An 18802-nucleotide genomic window follows, 5' to 3' on the forward strand; every position below is an offset into this window, starting at 1 on the left:
TGGAGTCAATTCCCTCCGGTTTCTAGTAACAAACTTTGGGAAAAATAGGCTTTTAAAAACTCTTATGGCTTTTTTTAGCAATAACTTCTGAACTTCAATTTGGAGGAGAGCTCATTCCTGTAACCAACTTCTATCACAGTTGCTAAATCAATGCCACCCAGAAGTGTGGCTTCCTTTGCTCAGTTCTCTTATCTCCTCTCCAAAGGGGAAATGTAAGAGGGAAATATAGAGGGATCTGTCCTCTGAGTACAATACCTACCTCCTTTTACTACTTTCTGACCAACCAGCCTCCCATCACCTAATGGATGGATTCTCTCCAGTATGACGGACACTGTAGAGACAGGAGATTCTTTACTCCTTTTCTCCTGCTTTACTACTTCTTTACCCACTCCTTCCTCTATCTTCCCACAAGAGATGAAGATGTACTGATTTTATTGCCCAGCACCCTGGGCATGCCTCAGGACACATTTGCCAGGAGCAGGCTCATGGTGCCTTGGAGGATTACATGGATGGGGAGAGCTTTCTTGTCAGCATCCTTCTGCACACTGTGCAGAATCTCTCTTCACAGAGCATTCATTTCTTTTCTCCACCTCTTCCACACTTTACAGTGGCATGCTAAGTGGGCCAGACTTCTCTCTAGTTCTCTCGCACTCCAAAGTTACATCTGAGTGGATTGCAGCAATATTTAGGTTCAGGGTGAAAAACATAAGCTCCTCTTAGACGGTGAGCCTGAATCAAATACTTCAACTCAGCTTCGACCAGAACATTAAGCCCTGTCTGGTCCTAGGGCCTGTTCAGTTATAAATTGAGTGGTACCGGAGTGCCTCTCATTATATGAGAATTCAATGTCTGGGTTATTTAAAAGAAGCAAAACTTCTTAAAGAAAAAAATGTTCATTAATAAACTGACTACTTATAAAATTAATGTCTTACTGAAGACCCATTCTTTCAAGACATTAGTATCCATCCTACCAACATTATAGCAGATAATAAATTCAAGGACAGTAAAAGTGAAAAGAAATTGTAAATATTGCAAAAGGTGCAGGATTTCATGAAGTTGATGAAAGCAATATCATAGAACTGCTTAAAATATATCAAGCCAATAATAAATGAGAATACACACAGTTTGTGAAGGTTGTGGTTTAATCACTAAGTCATGTCCGACTCTTGCAACCCCATGGACTGTAGTCTGCCAGGCTCCTCTGTCCATGAGATTCTCCAAGCAAGAATACTGGAGTGGGTTGCCATTTCCTTCTCCAGGATATCTTCCCAACCCAGGGATCGAACCCAGATCTCCTGCATTGTAGGCAGATTCTTTACCAACTGAGCTTACGAGAGAGGCCCTTATATACAACTTGACCAGTTAACAATTTAAGAAGAGAAAATAAAGATGTTGACAAAAATACAGAGCACATGGGTAAAAATTAACATTTTGAATATTTTTGCAAAAGTAGCCCTTTTCTGACTATATGGCAAAAGTTAAATGTGAAGTCAAAAATATTTTATCCTACTATTATAAAAGTGCATCTAAAAACCATTAGTGACCTGTTTGGCTGATCTATTGCTGCATAAGAAACCACCCATATATTTAAAGACTTAATAACAATGTAACATTTCTCCCCATTCCTCTGGATGATCTAGTAGTTCTGCTTTACATGGTACCTTTAAGACTCTTAGAAGTTTTCTTGTTTAGCTGAGAGGATCACTGAGATACTCTAAATCTTGCTCATGTTTTAACAGAGACATTGACCCTGAGATCATGTTTTACTAACAGCATTCTGGATTTCATCTTCAAACCAAGGCCATTTTTCACTTTGAGAAATTTTACTTGGAGAGATGAAAGCAATTTTATTATCAAACCCACAAGGTCTAGTGCCTTTTCAGTTCTTCTAAATTTGCTTGAAATCTAAACATTCCCTTCTTTAGCTCAAGTAGCTCCTCCTGGACTTTACCACAGGTGTCTAAAAGGAGGCAGATGACACGTTCAACATCCTGTCCAGGAAAATCCTTAGCCAGACCCCAAGTTCATGAGGCACCTCTTCTAGTTCCCATATTTCCACCAGCATAGTTCTGGTAACTGTTCTGTGGCTATAGAACTCAAGTTCTCTTTCCTGCAGCTTCCAGTAAGATAGCCTCCACTGTGTTTCAGCCTACACCAAACAGTCTCTTTGTCATTCCTCCAAACTTCTCCACTCTTCCACCAGACACAAAATCAATGCCACCTGTGGTGGCAGGAGTCCACATGGCTCTGTTTTAGCTATTGACTGCTACATAACACATCACCCCAAATCTAATGGCTTCTCACAATTTCTTAGTCCTTCTTACAGCTCTGGGGGTTGACCACAATGTTACTAGGCTTCAAGAATGTTGCTGGCTTTGAGTTGGATGTCTAGAAGATATAAAATAGACTCATACAGATGGATGAAAATCAGTACTGGCTGCAGGCTGGGAGCCCAGTTGGGAGTTGGCTTAAGGCCTCCATTCTTCTCCAAGTGAGCTTCTCCACATGGCTGCTTATGCTTCTTTACAGCATGGCAGATGGATTCCAATAAAACAGAGCCCAATGTGCAAGGACTTACCAGGCTTTCACTTGCATCACTCTTGCTAATGCTCCACTAGTCAACGCTCATCACATGGCCAAGTCCAGAATCAGCGTGTGAGGGGATGCCTGGGGTACAAATTTAAAGCAAGCCAGAATACTGAAGGGGGTAGCCTTTCCCTCCTCCAGGGGATCTTCCCAACCCAGGGATTGAACCCAGGTCTCCCACATTGCAGGCAGATTATTTACCAGCTAAGCCACAAGGGAAGCCCATAGTGTATATGAACCCTCTACCATGGACTTTATCATTTAACCATTGCAGCACTGCAAGGTAAATGTTATTAGCCTCATTTATTGATAATGAACTAAAGCAATAGTTTAGAGAGGTTATACTAACTTGCTTAAGTTCTCAGGGTCATACTGCTAGTAAATGCTGGAGCCAGCATTTAAACTTTCTATTTTATCTTCTCAATGAGTGATGGAAACCAAGGTTAATATTCCTCTTAGAGAGATACCATGATTCTGCAGTGGAATGCTGACCACATTTTTGACCAGGACCCCCCTGTTTCACAAGGGGACTTCCCTGGTGGCTCAGATGGTAAAACATCTGTCTACAGTGTGGGAGACCTGGGTTCAATCCCTGGGTTGGGAAGATCCCCTGGAGAAGGAAATGGCAATCCACTCCAGTACTATTGCCTGGAAAATCCCATGGACAGAGGACCCTGGTCGGCTACAGTCCATGGGGTCACAAAGAATCGGACACGACTGAGTGACTTCACTTTCACTTTCCCCTGCTTTACAAAGGCCAGGTCGACATAAGACATGGTGTCTCAGCATCGATAGTCAATGGAATAGCTCAGAACAGAATTGGGAACACATGTGACCCAAACATCCGAACAACCTCACTGGGATTTCTAATTTATTTGTCAACTTTTCTCTAATTCACAATTTCTAAAGCACTCGCAGATGACAGAGCAGTACCAAAACTTGAGGGATTTAGTGGATTATGCTACTTCAACCACCAAAAAAAAGGTGGGGGGGTATTGGAGCCAACTTGTGGACTTCTGTTGGTTTCTTAGACTACTATATAACTGGTCTGAGCTGGAGTCCTAGGAGGACAAATTGATGCAAAAACACAAATACAGAAAATACAAGGACAGTAAAGTGTAAAGGGTACTATCTCTTTTTCTGACAATCAAATCTACCAAAACCAGGTTTCCGCCTCTTTATAAATGAGGTTACTTCAGACGTTCCTCGACTATAAATGCCACAATGACAGGAAGCATGGTGTCTCAGTCCCTGAGACATCTCTGCACCCTGAAAAGTGGTGGCCACACTGTCAGCTCTCAACAGACAGTGAATGGGTCATTGTGTGATCTAACCATGCATGGAACTTCCTGATAATTTAGAGTAACCTGTTCTAAACAAGGTTTGTAGTGTGTGAGCAAGGATGAGAGTGGAGGCTTGTAAGCCTCTCCCCTGAGCTCCTGCTGTGGGCTTTGACACCACTGCCCCCACTGGGGATCTACTTTTAAGTCTCAAACTTCTGGAAATTTTTGTGACATGAGGAAAGCTGCTTTGATACTGCCTGAGGAACTAGTTTCATTCTGTACATTTGAGTTACAAACAGAAAAGACAGAAGGAAATCTCTGTAACATGCAGCTCTGGGATTCTTTCAGGATGCCCAAGTAGAGGGCACCATGGCTCTCTCTATTTCTGGGTGGCAATCTTACATGTAGGGACTTTACTAGGTGGAAGTGGCCTCTGCAAGCTTCAGTGCTTTTTGCTCTGGTTTTGTTCCAGCATGTCTTACATTAATTCTCTACTAGCTTCCTGAAAGTCAGATAAAGAAACTTGCACCTTTTGGCATGACACTATGATGGGATTTATAGCACAGCAGCTAGACAAGAGATATTAGGCACCAAAAAAAAAAAAAAAAAAAAAAGAGAGAGAGAGAGAGAAAGAAAGAAAACGAATACCACCAAAACTTAACGGATGGAGCAAAAGAAGTTCTCAGAGGAAAGTTTATAACAATAAATGTGTACATGAAGAAAAAAGAACGCTCTCAGATAAGCAACCTAATAAGGAACCAGAAAAATAAGAACATACCAAGCCCAAAATTAATATAAGGAAAAGAACAGAAAGAAAATAAATTAAATAGAAAATTTAAAAAAATAACATAAAATTAATGAAACTAATAAGCTCTGTTGTTTTTTAAAATATATAAACAAATCTTTAGCTAGACTCATCTAGAAAAAGAAAGGACTAAAATAAAATTCTAAATGAAGGAGAAGACATTACAAATGATAAGATACAAGAACAAAGGATTGTTAGAGACTTTGATGAACATTTATATACCAAAAAGTCAGATAACCTAGCAGATACAGATAAATTCCTCTTTGTTCTCATATATCCTAAAGTTCCTCAAATACCTAAAACACTCTTTCTTATTGTAGGCTTCTTTGAGACACTATGTAAGGTTATTATTATGTGACTTAGGTATCTTTTACATTTCTTTCACATTAGAACATTTCCCCCTCCTTTCCCATGTCATTGAGTAGCTTGAAAAAACTGGGCTCAGAATCCTGAAGGACTTGCCACACTCTGAATAAGTTATGAAGCCACTTCTTAAGCTGTGAACCACCCCCTGGCCAGCTAGGATTTCCAGAGGTATATCATTTGATATTGTGGACAATCTGCATTGTCTCAGTTAATTAAACTGGTGCATGTATCATCTGTGCCCACACCACCCTACTCCTCCCCTGAATCCACTTAGAACCCCAAGCAATAGCTTTCTTCTCTAGGAGGTCCATAACAGTTTTCCAAGGAGAGCTGAAAAGGAGAGTAGTGTTTCCACAATCCAGAGAAACAGAAGCCTAGGGCTGTGTAGGTGCTCTGCTGGGAAAGAACACAAGTTGATTGTCTCAGGAAAACAAACAGCCAACAGTATCTGTGTTCTGGAAGAGGAATCTCCTATCACAAACACATGTAGAGGACTTGTTGAGGCTCAGCAGCAGAGCTGCCACATCTCTTCTTGGAAGGCAGCAAGCAGCAGGCTGGGGTGCTCAGGTGGATTTCATGTGAACCCAGGTTGCTCCTTTCCTTGTACTTACACGCAGCCTGCATCAGCAGGTTAGAAACAATAATATGGATGAAGCGTCCACAGCTCCAGCTCGGAGCACCTGGGAGCCAGCACCTTGCACTGGATGCTAAGGCTCCTGGACAGGAGGATTGATGAGCTGGCCAGGGGGCTCTTCTACACACCAGCCCAGCAGCACTGGCAGCTCATCCTGGCCATATCTTGCATGGCTGCTTCAAGGTTCTGAACTTCAAGGCAAGAACTCATGCCTTCTGAGTTCCCACTCACCTGGGCTACTTTCAGGGTCCAGTTTCCTCCCAATAATCCAGGGGAGCCTGATAGGAACCCCTGGAGGAATCAGAAATGAAAAACTCTAAGATACTCCTTTTGATGAGCTAAGAGAGCAGCTCAAATGCAAACATGCATGTGCTTCAGTCTGGATGAGCACACGCTGGCTGTCTGTCAGCTTTGAGCCAGGCTTGGTGCTTGGCACTTGGTCATAAGGAGAATATTCCAGACTACTCCAGACTGCAATATCCCATTCCTCCCAAATCTGTCAGTCTGGGCACGGTAGTGTTCTATCCATCCCTGATTTTTTTTTCAAGTATTTTCAGAATGGATTCCAACTTAAATGTTTCTTCTATAGCTTATACTCCTCTTGATACTGCCTTACACTATAAATAGATATCAATCATACTAATTAATACCATTAGCATCTTTGAAGCCTTTTCAGGTGGCAGAGTGGTAAAGAGTCTGCCTGCCAATGCAGGAGATGCAGGAGAGCTTGGGATGATGCCCTAGAGGAGGTAATGGCAACCCACTATTCCAGTATTCTTGCCTGGAAATTCACATGGGCAGAGGAACCTGGTGGTCTACAGTCCATGGGGTCGCAGGGAGTTGGACAAAGCTTAGCAACAAGTATCTTTTGCACAGGACATTACAACACTTCACAAACACTGGCCATGAGTAGTAAATTCATCTGTAAATTGATTCCAAATTCACAGATGGATAGTAGTAGGTGGGTGTATAGATTCGAGAAACATCAGAAAAAATTCTGACTTACCATTAATAACTTGCATTAAGATCTCAGGCAAACCCCTCCACCTCCCTGAAGCCCTGTGTCCTTTCTGTATGCAGCACTGGCAGCTGAAAATAAAATGATCCTCGGTATTTGAAACTCTGGGAGAGGTGACTTTTATTCATCATAATAGTAGCAGAAGCATTATTGATATGTAGACACCAGGGGTCTGGATGCTGTTTCTCCTGTATAGCAAAGTTTCACAGAAATAGATTTTCCTGCCTCAAATGCCAGGGGAGGTCATTTACACTGGTCTCTTTCACCCTTCCCTTCTGTACAATCTATGCAAGTTGATCATTGACAGTGAGCCTGACTACTCAGCAAGTTGAGCTATGCTCCGAAGGAAACCGGATAAGGCAATGGCACCCCACCCCAGTACTCTTGCCTGGAAAATCCCATGGATAGAGGAGCCTGGTAGGCTGCAGTCCGTGGGGTCGCTAGGAGTCGGACACGACTGAATGACTTGACTTTCATTTTTCACGTTCATGCATTGGAGAGGGAAATGGCAAACCACTCCAGTATTCTTGCCTGGAGAATCGCAGGGATGGGGGAGCCTGGTGGGCTGCCATCTATGGGGTCGCAGAGTCAGACACGACTGAAGTGACTTAGCAGCAGCAGCAGAAGGAAACAGCTGGAGCCAATCCACAAGGACAGATAGAATAAGTCCAGGTTGCTGAACTCCTGCCCATGTGCTCACTTGAAATTCCAGGTAGTCTTGGAGAGCAACCTTCGGCTGTTTATAATGCCACAGTCCTTTATTTAGTAATTTATGTCCTGTATGTGCTAAGTGAACTAAAAGTATTCACTGTGTATCTGACTTACAAATCGACTCCTTTAAGTCCTAAGGAATCAATCACTCTGTTCAATTGTTGTTTAGTCCCTAAGTTGTGTCTGAATTTTTGTGACCCTAAATTCCAAATAACCTTACAAGGTTCTTAAGGGCTGTCTTAAATGAAATACCTCACATTGAAGAATAAAATATAAAGCTCCATAGTTGGAGTAATTTTTTTTAAACTGTATGTTTGAATGCACTTAAAAAAACAACAACAACAAAGGTATCCTCAAAAGTTTTCCCAAAAATGACAGAAAAGCATAGGTGAAGTCAACTTATCCAGAACTAACTATAAATCTGGGCACTTTGGTGTAAGTTGAAACAGGTTTAGTATTTCTCTTGTTTTCTAAAAGTCAGTGCTTTAATTAAAAATAAAACTAAAGTTAGATGACTGGTGTTTTGACATCCAACCAAGTTTTATTTCCGATACAACTATCCAGACTAAAACACCACTCGTGGCAAAACTTGCCCATTTTTATGTGAATGTTTGTTTATACTCAGCTCTCTAAGCTCCACACCATCATGTCCTGTTCTAAGTTAAGTAATCTTGTCCAACGGTAAGTGGAAGTACACTTACATGTTCATTTCACCTTATTGTAAATCCTTTCAAAATGTCTGGCAGAGAACCTGGATGAAGTGTGAAGGCCCCAGACAGTAGCCATCAGACAAGGAACACGTGCTAACACCCACCACACTATCCAGGGTTATATGATCAGTAAGGTTTCTGAATGGGCCACCCAAGACTCAAAAGATTCCAATTGGTTTTCTTTGACCTTAGACTTTCCTGTGATGTCGTGCATAAGGCGAAGAGTCTGAAGACAGGTGACCTGCTTCCAAATACTAACTCCACCATTTCTTGCTGTGTCAACACAGGCAAACCATTTAAAACCTCTGAGCCCCAGTTTCTTCCTTCTACCTACCCACCTACCTATCCATCCATCCATCCATCCATCTTCTACCTTCATCTATCACAGCAGGTTGTGGTAAAGAGGAAAAGAGGAAGTATAAAGAAGGAGGCACTTTGAAAACTGCAAATGCACAAATTAACAGCAATCATTCAGATGATGATAGATGGACAAGGGCTTAGGGCCTAGGCCTAAACTTGGGCTTTCTATTGTCTGAGGGTTTCTGGGATTTGAGGCAAGAGTGAGTCAGGGAGCGTGGGCCAGAGGATGATGACTCCCTGGATAGTTCCATGAGGTGATCCTAGGGCCAAGTCAACATGATTGTCATTAAGTGTGAAAGAAATGAGTGTCGCATGTCAGAGGAGGAGAGTAGTGGTAACATGGAATAATAAGTTGGGAGCTGAGGACCTGTTAGACCTGGATCCTGCACTAGAAGGAGGGCAGTAGGAGGAAGTGTGGAAAGAGCCTTAACCAGACTAAATGGAGCCATTTCTGGACCCCTGTTTTTTCATTCTCCTTATGTACTGTTGGATATAGAAACCTTTAATTTCCTGCTTGGTTACCCCTTAAAGTAATTCTTTAAACTGTATGTCTTTTCAAATTATTCATTTGTGCATCTTTAAAAATGCATAATAACACTATCATTTGACAAAAAACAAAAACCACTATATGTCTCTTCACATTTGTTTAAGTTAACATCTCAACCATTTCTTCATCAATTTAAATTGTTGCAAAGCATATAATCTCTGGTGAATCAGAAATAGGAAATTTTAAAAATAAAACCCTAATATGACTTCTTCACTGTTTCCAGGACAATCTAATACCACAGCAACTTGATATCTACCATAATTAATTTTAATATACACCTACAAGCTCATCTTTAGTATGCAAAAATTACTTCATTTACTCCTTAAAGTTGCATTTCCACTCTACTTTCTTCACATAATTTTATGTTAATGTGATACATTTTATGCCTAAAATCCTTTCATTTATCATCCATAATTACTTGCAGCAAAAATATGTATGTAACTTGAATTCAATTTTGTACATTTTAATTTGAAGGTAATGTTTAAATCCTGAGGCCAAATAGCTCTAGATATTAAAGAAATAATTCTAAACTGAATTATCACTATAGATACTATTAATATGTGATTTATAACACAGGATTTTATTAATATTAAACATAAAAAGTAAAATTTTATTGGAAAAAAACAGTTTTCATCAGGCTTACTAAATTAACTTGCATCTATTTCCTAAAATAGATGGTAATGCTCACCAACATTAATCACATTTTTCAATTATTGTTGTCACAGTTTTTGTACACACTATGAAACATTTTTCATGAAAACGAAAGGAACTTTATCATAGTAATGTCCGTTACCAAGCTCCCTCTGATAGGGTGATCTATCATCAAAATGGTTTTTAATGATTTAACTTTTGACAGAGCTCAACTTGGTCTTCCCTCAAATTTCATGAAAGCAAAGTATTAGAAATCATCTGAGTTGGAAAAAAAATTAATACTAAATCAACAGACTTTCACTTTCTCAAAAACACTATTTTGTCTGGCACTCAAAAGATTTGTGGGCCCTGGAGAAACTCATCATAGAAAGTAGAGGGAGAGAGGGCAGTTCTCACCTTTATGGAGAGGTCTTTGTAGAAAGCAAGACCCTCCGCCCACCTGGGACTGCTCACTGCTGCTCAGCTCCCTGCAGAGCAACCTTTGGAAAGGGTGCACAGGCAGGCTGTGGATCTTCAATATTTTTTTAATCCACGTATTGATGTAACCTTAGCCAGCATTCACACACCACCAAGCATGTGGGGGTCCAATTGTGAAGGCGACCCCTTTGGACTGTCTAGGAGCTGACTCCCACTGACCTGGGAGCTGAGTCTCAGCAGAGCTGGCAACCCTGGACAGTGGGAGATTCCCTGACCTCTCCAGCTGGCATTCTCCAAACAGGGTTGGGGCGAGGGCACAGGGGGGCATCTGTGCTGGTTGAAAATGTGAGTGATTCCCAGTGAAGACAGAATCCCAGTTGAAAAACATTTGGGAAAAGCTCCCTTTTATTTCCCCCTCTTAGAGATTTGCAATCAAACAAGAATACTAAAGGCTAAAGAAAGCTGTTTAACTTTCTTTAGCATAGATTTTTGGAAATCAGTTTGCTCCCCCACCCCAATCTTTTCTCCCAAAGGACACACAGTTATATAGAATGTGAAAGTGAAGCCGCTCAGTCGTGTCTGATTCTTTGCTACCCCATGGACTGTAGCGTACTAGGCTCCTCTGAACATGGGATTCTCCAAGCAAGAATACTGGAGTGGGTTGCCATTGCCTTCTCCAATGCATGAAAGTGAAAAGTGAAAGTGAAGTCACTCAGTCATGTCCAACTCTTCGGGACCCCATGGACTGCAGCCTACCAGGCCCCTCTGTCCATGGGATTTTCCTGGCAAGAGTATTGGATTGGGTTGCCATTGTCACTTATGCTTAAGGGTAGATAAACTGTGGTGGGTGCAGCAAAGCTTGGAAATGATTATGAACCACTGCCAAAGTGAAATCCATTAGAAAGTAAGTCAAACATCTTAAAATATACTTTCAGTTACTAGGCAATAAGATTTCATTTCTAAAGTAGAATTTCAATGCAGCTTTTCAAGAAATTTAAAAAGTATTTCTTAAAAACAGGAGATCTAGGACCAAAAAAAAAAAAAAATCATTAAATGTCTCCTTGATTAGCACAGATAATGACAGCTTTTACTTAGTGTGCATAAGTCAAATAAACAACTCAGAAGTTCACCAAATTAAAAACAAGGATCATTTATATCAGAAATCTGAAACCCAATGAACAAAAGATAACAGACCTAACCTCGGTCAAGTAAGTCTCCATGCTGTTATTTGAAGGGCGTGGAATTGAGGTAGAAAACCCTACATTTGCTCTTGGAGTAAGATTTCTGTTGAGCACTAAAGGATTATTGAAATTTCCAACACAAGGGGGCTCCAGTACTGGCCTTGTGCTAAGAAGGCTGAGTAAAGATCTGTTCTGCTCTTTCTTCACCTCAAGTTTGCTGCTGATCATTGCCAGCCTCTCATGTGTCCTGGGGAAGATGGAAAACACCAACTTTACTCATGTTTCCCTGAATTATCAGCATTTTTAAAGTTGCCATATAGTAAATGGAATTCCCAATAAACTGTTTGAACACTGAAAACACAGCAGAACTCCTGTAAACAATGATAGTTGTAACTTTGTTCTAAAGAAATACACATGTGTCTAGGGCTCCTCAAATAACAAGTTACAGTTGGGAGAGGAGAGAAAGGGCATCAGAGAGAAAGGGAGGTGGCCTCACACTGACATCTGCTGCCCTCTGGGACACATCTGCCTCCAGGAAGCAGTTCAGGGATGAAGAAACACCCCACCCCACAAAGCCATTTTCAAGCGTTTGCTTTCACCACCCTTGTATACACGTTTCACTCATGACCTCGGAGAAATTAAACTTTTGGCTCTGAGGTATCACTTAGAGCCACAATCTCAAGAGAGGATGAGAAAGTCAAAGGGTGAGGCTGAAAAGAGCTAAAACAGACCCAGGATCAATTATAAGTATCCCCTGCTTTTCCAAAGTTCACTTTATGTTACTTAACTTCTACGAAGGGCCTATGTCAGTACCTGTTTTTGATGATAGAGGAAAAAAAAATCTGAAGACAATTTCTGGTCTCATTTAAAAATCCAAAACTCTAAACAGTGTTCAGTGTATGGTTTTACATTAAGAGGCATCGCACTCCCCAAGCAGGGAGACTGGCCCCACTGAGCTCCTTTCCTGGAAGCCACACCCCATATCTCAGCATCAAGTCGCCACAGCCCTAAACCCTGTCTGGGAGCACCTGTGCTTCACTTGTGCAAATTTATTTTATGTATTGACTTGCAGAATGTGTCCTCGGGTACCTGCTTCTTTGCTTTATGCTGCTTTGGCTTATGAAAGGCTTCCTAGGAGTGCTCTGCTTTCAGATAGTGGGGAAACCTGAACTAGGCACTGCAGGTGGGATCTGCTCTTTCCATTCTCCAGACCCCTCAGTCAGGTCACTATATTACTTTTAGCCACTTTGTGATTTATCCTGCCTTTAACCCATGTGTTAATTTTCCCCTATTTCATAAGTATGCCTTTACATAGTGTGGAAAAACTTGATACAGTACTAATAGTTTGTCTTAAGCACCCCCTTAGCAGTGAACCTCTAGTTAGCTTTCACTTCCTACTAATCTCATGTACCCCACTCTATAAAAATTAGGCTTTAGAGACAAATTAATGAACTAAATTTAGTTTCTGTGATTCTGTGTTTTGACTTGTCTAGTTTATCTTCCAATGACTTTCTAACTTCACATTCTACTAGGTTGAGTTGCTTATATTTTTGCAACTTTGCTTTATTAGAATCTTCTTGAAAACTTTTCATTTTTGAGAGATCAGATTCCAAGTCTTTAATTCTGAGTTCCATCTGTTGAAATTCAGCTTGCGTCTAGGCAAATTGAAAAAGGTAACATTTTTAAAATAATCATTAACCTGGAAAATTATAATTGTTCCCTTTACTTTTGAGTCAGTGATTCAGAGAGCGATTTCAAAGGTGAAAAAAAAAAGAGTGGAAGTTTAAAACAATTATCATTAATGTGAAGTGAATTAAATCTGGATTATAAAATTAAAATGGAATCACTGTTATAGTAGTACTTATATAATCTGATAATTCAAAGAATAAGAGGATCAACTTAAAATTTTAAAAACTGAACAAGACGACTTAAGAATAATTCAAGAGGATGGTACCAGTTTTAAATCACAATATTTTCTTTTCTTCCTAATGATCTTGTTTTTTACCAATTGGTCTTATAAGTAAAAGGATTCTCTAGTGAGAATCATTCTGAAAGATCGATTTAGTGACAACTGTGATGGAAACTGAAATATTTAAAGGGAAAACAAGTGCCTCCCTTTCTTCCAGAAATCTACAAAACTAACTGCTCTAAGGGAGGTAGAGGAAACACGTAAGCTGTATAGATCCAAAATGTAATGTACAGTGAAAGTGAATTCAAACATATGAGAGATCAACAAATTAACCTGCAAAAATAGGTTGACTTTTTTTCATTTCTCTATGAGGTCCTGTCTTGCTCTTTCTTCAATCTCCTGTTGATATTGCTCTACTTAACTGTGTTCTATCATATTCATTTCTATATGACTTCTGAGGTACACTACTTATTGCTCCAACTTCTTTTTCTTCTTCTCTAGTTTTTTTTTTACATTTCTTTTGCATTAGTTTCATAGATAATAACACCTGTCGAAAAACTTGATTTTTTGCATCCAGGTGCAGACATTTTGAAGATGCAGTTTCCAGGTCTGCTGGAAAATCATCAGTCTTCAAGAATAAAAAGATACTGTTTGCTAGTGAAGAAAGTGGACTGAGCACAGCCTAACTCAAACCCAGGATCAAATAAATATGATGGTATTTGTATTGTAAACTGTAGGACCAGAGATTACTCAGAGAATCAAGAAAGAAGTTCAAACCACCAAGAGTCACAAAGTATGTTCTTCACTGTCATCTTTGTCACACAACAATTGCACTTGATTTTACACTCTTTTATTGTTCTACAATAATGTTTTTCTATCTTTCTTCATAAAATGACTATAAGTAATCTCTTAATAGAATGTCTCTTACTCTTCCTTCCATCTTAATGTCCCAGGATTTTAAAGAAGTTTGAGGGATACTGTATTGAGTTATCTATGGCTAAGTTAATAAGTCCCTCCCAAAAGAAGACTGTGAGAATAAGACTCTAATTCATAAATCTTGTAAATATGGATTCTAATCCCATAAGCCTTTTTCTGAAGTACAAAGACTTTTTGCTAATTTGAATTGCATTCCAAAGAGAATTATTTGCAAAGTTAAAGAAATCCCATTTCCTAACATTTTAGAGATGATCCACACATTTTTCTGAACAGCAACAACAAAAAATGCCTCATTCTTGTAATCCTTTGTTACTGTCCATTTATGCAAGACAAGTGCTGTGCATATCAATAAATACTCCCTGTTACAACAATGTATACTTAGCCAAGATTCCCCCTCATGGAAGAAATGTCAACAGTGTAAAATTAGGGGCTAAACTGTTCCTCAGAGACTAGGTAACAAGCACTGATGTGAAAAGGCTCAAAGAGCTGGACAGTCACGAAAGCTCCATGAAGGAGGAGAGACTGGGCACCAGGCCTGAAATAATGAAGGACTACCCAAGAGGAAAAGAAACTGTAAAGACAGAAAGGACAGTCTGAGCAAGGGCCAAGAAAAGGTGAAATCAGCCAGCTAACTTTGAGGATAAGGTCCAACCACAGGGAAATAAAAACACGTGCACACAGAATCATGGAAATCAGTGTTCACAACAGCATTATTAATAGTCCCAAAGTGGAAACAACCCAAAGCTCCATCAAGTGATGATGGATACATGGCTTAGCTTACTGTTGACAGCCAACAGAAATGGAAGAACTGATACTTGGTATCACATGGATGAACTGTGAAAACATGACTTCAAATGAGCAAAGCTAATCCCAAAGGAGCATACTGCATGATTCTATTTACATAAAATACCGAGGACAGGCATGTCTACAGAGACAGATATTAGACTGGAGGTTGCCTGGGCCTGAGGGAGGTGGGAGGCCACGGGTGGTGGCTAAGGGATGCAGGGTTTCTTTTAGGGGGTGATGGAAATGCTCTACAATTGACTGTAGTCACCAGTTACACCTCTCTAGACTAAGAGTTACTGAACTACACATGTTGAGTGGGTGAATTCTATGATACATCAATTATATCTCAATAGCTTTTTTAAAAAATCCAATGGCAGGATCCAGATAATCTTCTTAATTCTCTAGTTTGGATGTATGTATTCTATACCATCTGAGTACCTCCATGCTTTTACAATATCCTTAAAATGAAAAGGAAAGAAAGCAATGCCTAAACTTCAACTGGTTTGTATAATACCCTTTCTGCACAAGTTATTCTGAAATCCATGAAATAAATATCTACAGAACTCTACAGCCATTCACAAAAGGAAAGATGGGAAATGATAATTTTCTGAACGTTCCATTAAACTAATATTATCCTCTGATTTTAATCTGGCTTGGCTCATCATGGTAATACAGCTATCACTTAAAAAAGTATTGTTTCCAAGAAAAAAAAAAAGGTTCTCAAGTTTTGTGAATAATGAGGCACAATTCTGAACTTTCCTAAGGGTAAATAATATAAGAAAAAAGTAATATAATGCAAATGGTAGGATGAAAGTCAGAGTTTAAGGAACGAGTGCATTATAAAGATAAGAAAATTGTAGTAAGTTACTTGGAACAAAAATACAGAAGAAAGCTGACCATGAAAATGAGTGTCCATGAAAATGAGTATCCTAAAACACTTTATCAGAGAAGGTGATGGCACCCCACTCCAGTACTCTTGCCTGGAAAATCCCATGGACGGAGGAGCCTGATAGGCTGCAGTCCATGGGGTCTCTAGAGTCAGACACGACTGAGCGACTTCACTTTCACTTTTCACTTTTATGCATTGGAGAAGGAAATGGCAACCCACTCCAGTGTTCTTGCCTGGAGAATCCCAGGGAAGCGGGGTGTGGGGGGGGTGGAGCCTCGTGGGATGCCATCCATGGGGTTGCACAGAGTCAGACACGACTGAAGCGACTTAGCAGCAGCAGCAGAGGCAAAACACTTTATCCTACATATTAACTGTTAACACGTTCAATTTCATACATACCTGACTTGTGAGTTGAAGTAGTTGTAGTAGTTTACAATTGTTCTTCAAATCCTGTGCCTCTGCTTCTAACTTAGCACAATAACATGACATGACTTGCAGTGAAACCTCCGACATAGACTGCTTTTTTACAGCATCGTCCAGTTCCTGTTGAAGTTGTCTCACAACTGCCTAATAAGATGCTCTGTCACTAATCAAATCACTTTACTCTTATGTTATGTTAATAATAGATAACTCCAACATATGGACTTTGAAAACTATCACCACAGACAGCAACTCACCTTCTTTTTTCCTCCTCATTGACTCTGGTTATAGACACAGAAGGGGCCACCCTACAGCCTTCCTGATATTAAGTTACTCAGACAAAGGATGCAGTTCCACTGTCCATGCCCTGCCCCTCCCAATAAATCTGCAGAGCTTTGCCACCTCACGTCCAGAAAGAAATGAGTGTGTAGGTGGGAAAAGTGATGGAAAATTCCACACTGTGGAAACAGTGTGGAAACATTTTCCTTTCCTTTTTTATTATAAGCTTTGATTAACTCAGAGATCTTCACATATTCCAACCAGTGCTCAGATCTTTCCAATAGATTCCTACCTCAGCAGAAAAATGAGGCCATTTCCTTGTGGCTTATCTATTTTATATCTAGTAGTGTGTCTATATTAATCCCAAACTCCTAATTTATCCCTCCTCCCCACCTTTGCCCTTGGATAACCACTCTATTCAATATTCTGTAGTCACCTACCTGGAAAAAGGAACTGAAAAATAATGGATATAGTGTACGAATAACTGAATCAATTTGCTGTACATCTGAAACTAACACAAAATTGTAAATCAACCATATTCCAATATAAAAGAAAAATGAAATTTAAAAAATGAGCTTGCTCCCGTGGCCTTCAAGGAGCCTCGATAACCTGGCCTCTACCTGCCTCCAGACTGCAGCTCCTACAACCCTCTCCCTGACTCACTCGATTCCTGCTGCTCACGAATCGTGCCATCCTTCATTTTTAGAGGACAAGCTTGTATTCAAATGATAGTTATTGATACTTAAAATGATAATTATGAGCAAATTGTTTGTAAAAATGTTAAAGTAAATCATAAATAGCAGTGGGAAGATTAAATCAAGAATAGTTTTGCTAAAGCTCACCATCTGAGTCCCAAATTATGATTTAATGATAAGTAGATGCATTTGAAGAGTTGAGAGGCTTTAAGAATAAATGATTCAAGGCTAAAATGTTTCCCATATTAACTCAAATTCACATGAATAAAAATAAAATTGTACCAACGAATATAACAAAAAGCTATGACAAGCTACTGAAGCCAAAGTACGATATATAAAATACAGCCTCTGGGAAACCTGGAATTGACTATCAAGATAATCCAGGTAACTGAAGCTTCATTTCAAAATATTTATTTCAGGTTTGAGCATTTCATTTATCTGCTTCGTCATGATACTGAAATGTGGTAACATAAAAATTAAAATTATTACCTTAATAAAGAGTAAGTAACAAGTACCTGTCTATGTTAACAATTTAGAACTAAATTTCTTAACATTTCATAAATGACACAATGTCCCTACGCAAAGTAAAGGATTTCTTTGGTCTAATTTTTATTTGCTGGATACAAGGTATGCTTTTAGGCTGGTTTAGAGACCATAGATTCACAGCCTGTGTATTTTTTATATTCAACTAGATTCAACATTTAGCCAGAAACAAGAATCACTTTGAACTGTCTTTCAGGAAGTCTGAGAATTATTTCTCCTTCTGGATGCTCACTTCTCCTTCTGCTTCCTCATTTTAGTACCAATACATTCTCTCTTTTAAATGATTCCATTCCTTGATTAACTCCCTGTTTCTTTTCTCCAGCATCAGACCTTGTTTCTCATATTTGGCCTGAAGTTTTCTCATGATCTGCTGAAACTGGTCTTGGATGCTAATGATTGTCTTCTCTTTACTGTCGGCTCAGTTTCGTGCATTGCCCAGTTGCTGTCGGAGCAACGTGTTTTCACTCTGGAGTTGAGATAATCTCTCCTCTAAGGATTCCTGCTTTCCAAGGTATGTATTCACTTTGCCTTGTTCATCCTGATACATGTGTTCAGTTTCCTGCTTTTGACACTCTGATTGCCTTAGATCTCTCTGGACATGTTCTAACATCAAAGTCTTTTCTCTAAGATCATCTCTCATGTGATGCAGCTTGATTTTCAGCTTATTGAAAATACTTTCCACTGTAGATAGTTGCTGGGAAAGCGTCTCATTGTTATCTTTTAGATTAGCCACATCATACTTCATTTTGTCCCGCAAGCATAACCACTCATCTCTTGCTCTCTGGAAGGCAAGTTCCAGATCTCTTTTTGATGTCTGCCCTTGATCATGATCATGTAAGGCAGCAGCCAGTCTAGAACGGTAGGATTTCACTTCCGTTTCCAGTCTTTGTTTACTTTCTTTTTCGTTCTCCAGTTTAGAGTTTAGCATTGTATTCTCAGCTGTCGGACCATTAAGCTAGTCTGTATAGAGGGATATAGTTTTTGTTAACGTTTCCTCATTCAGTTTTATTGCCTTTTAAAGATCATCATTCTTTACTTTGAGAATTTCAATGTCCTCAAAATAGTTCTCTTCCTTT

Source organism: Bubalus kerabau, chromosome 1 (assembly GCF_029407905.1).
Source record: "Bubalus kerabau isolate K-KA32 ecotype Philippines breed swamp buffalo chromosome 1, PCC_UOA_SB_1v2, whole genome shotgun sequence".
Classification (NCBI taxonomy): Eukaryota; Metazoa; Chordata; class Mammalia; order Artiodactyla; family Bovidae; genus Bubalus; species Bubalus kerabau.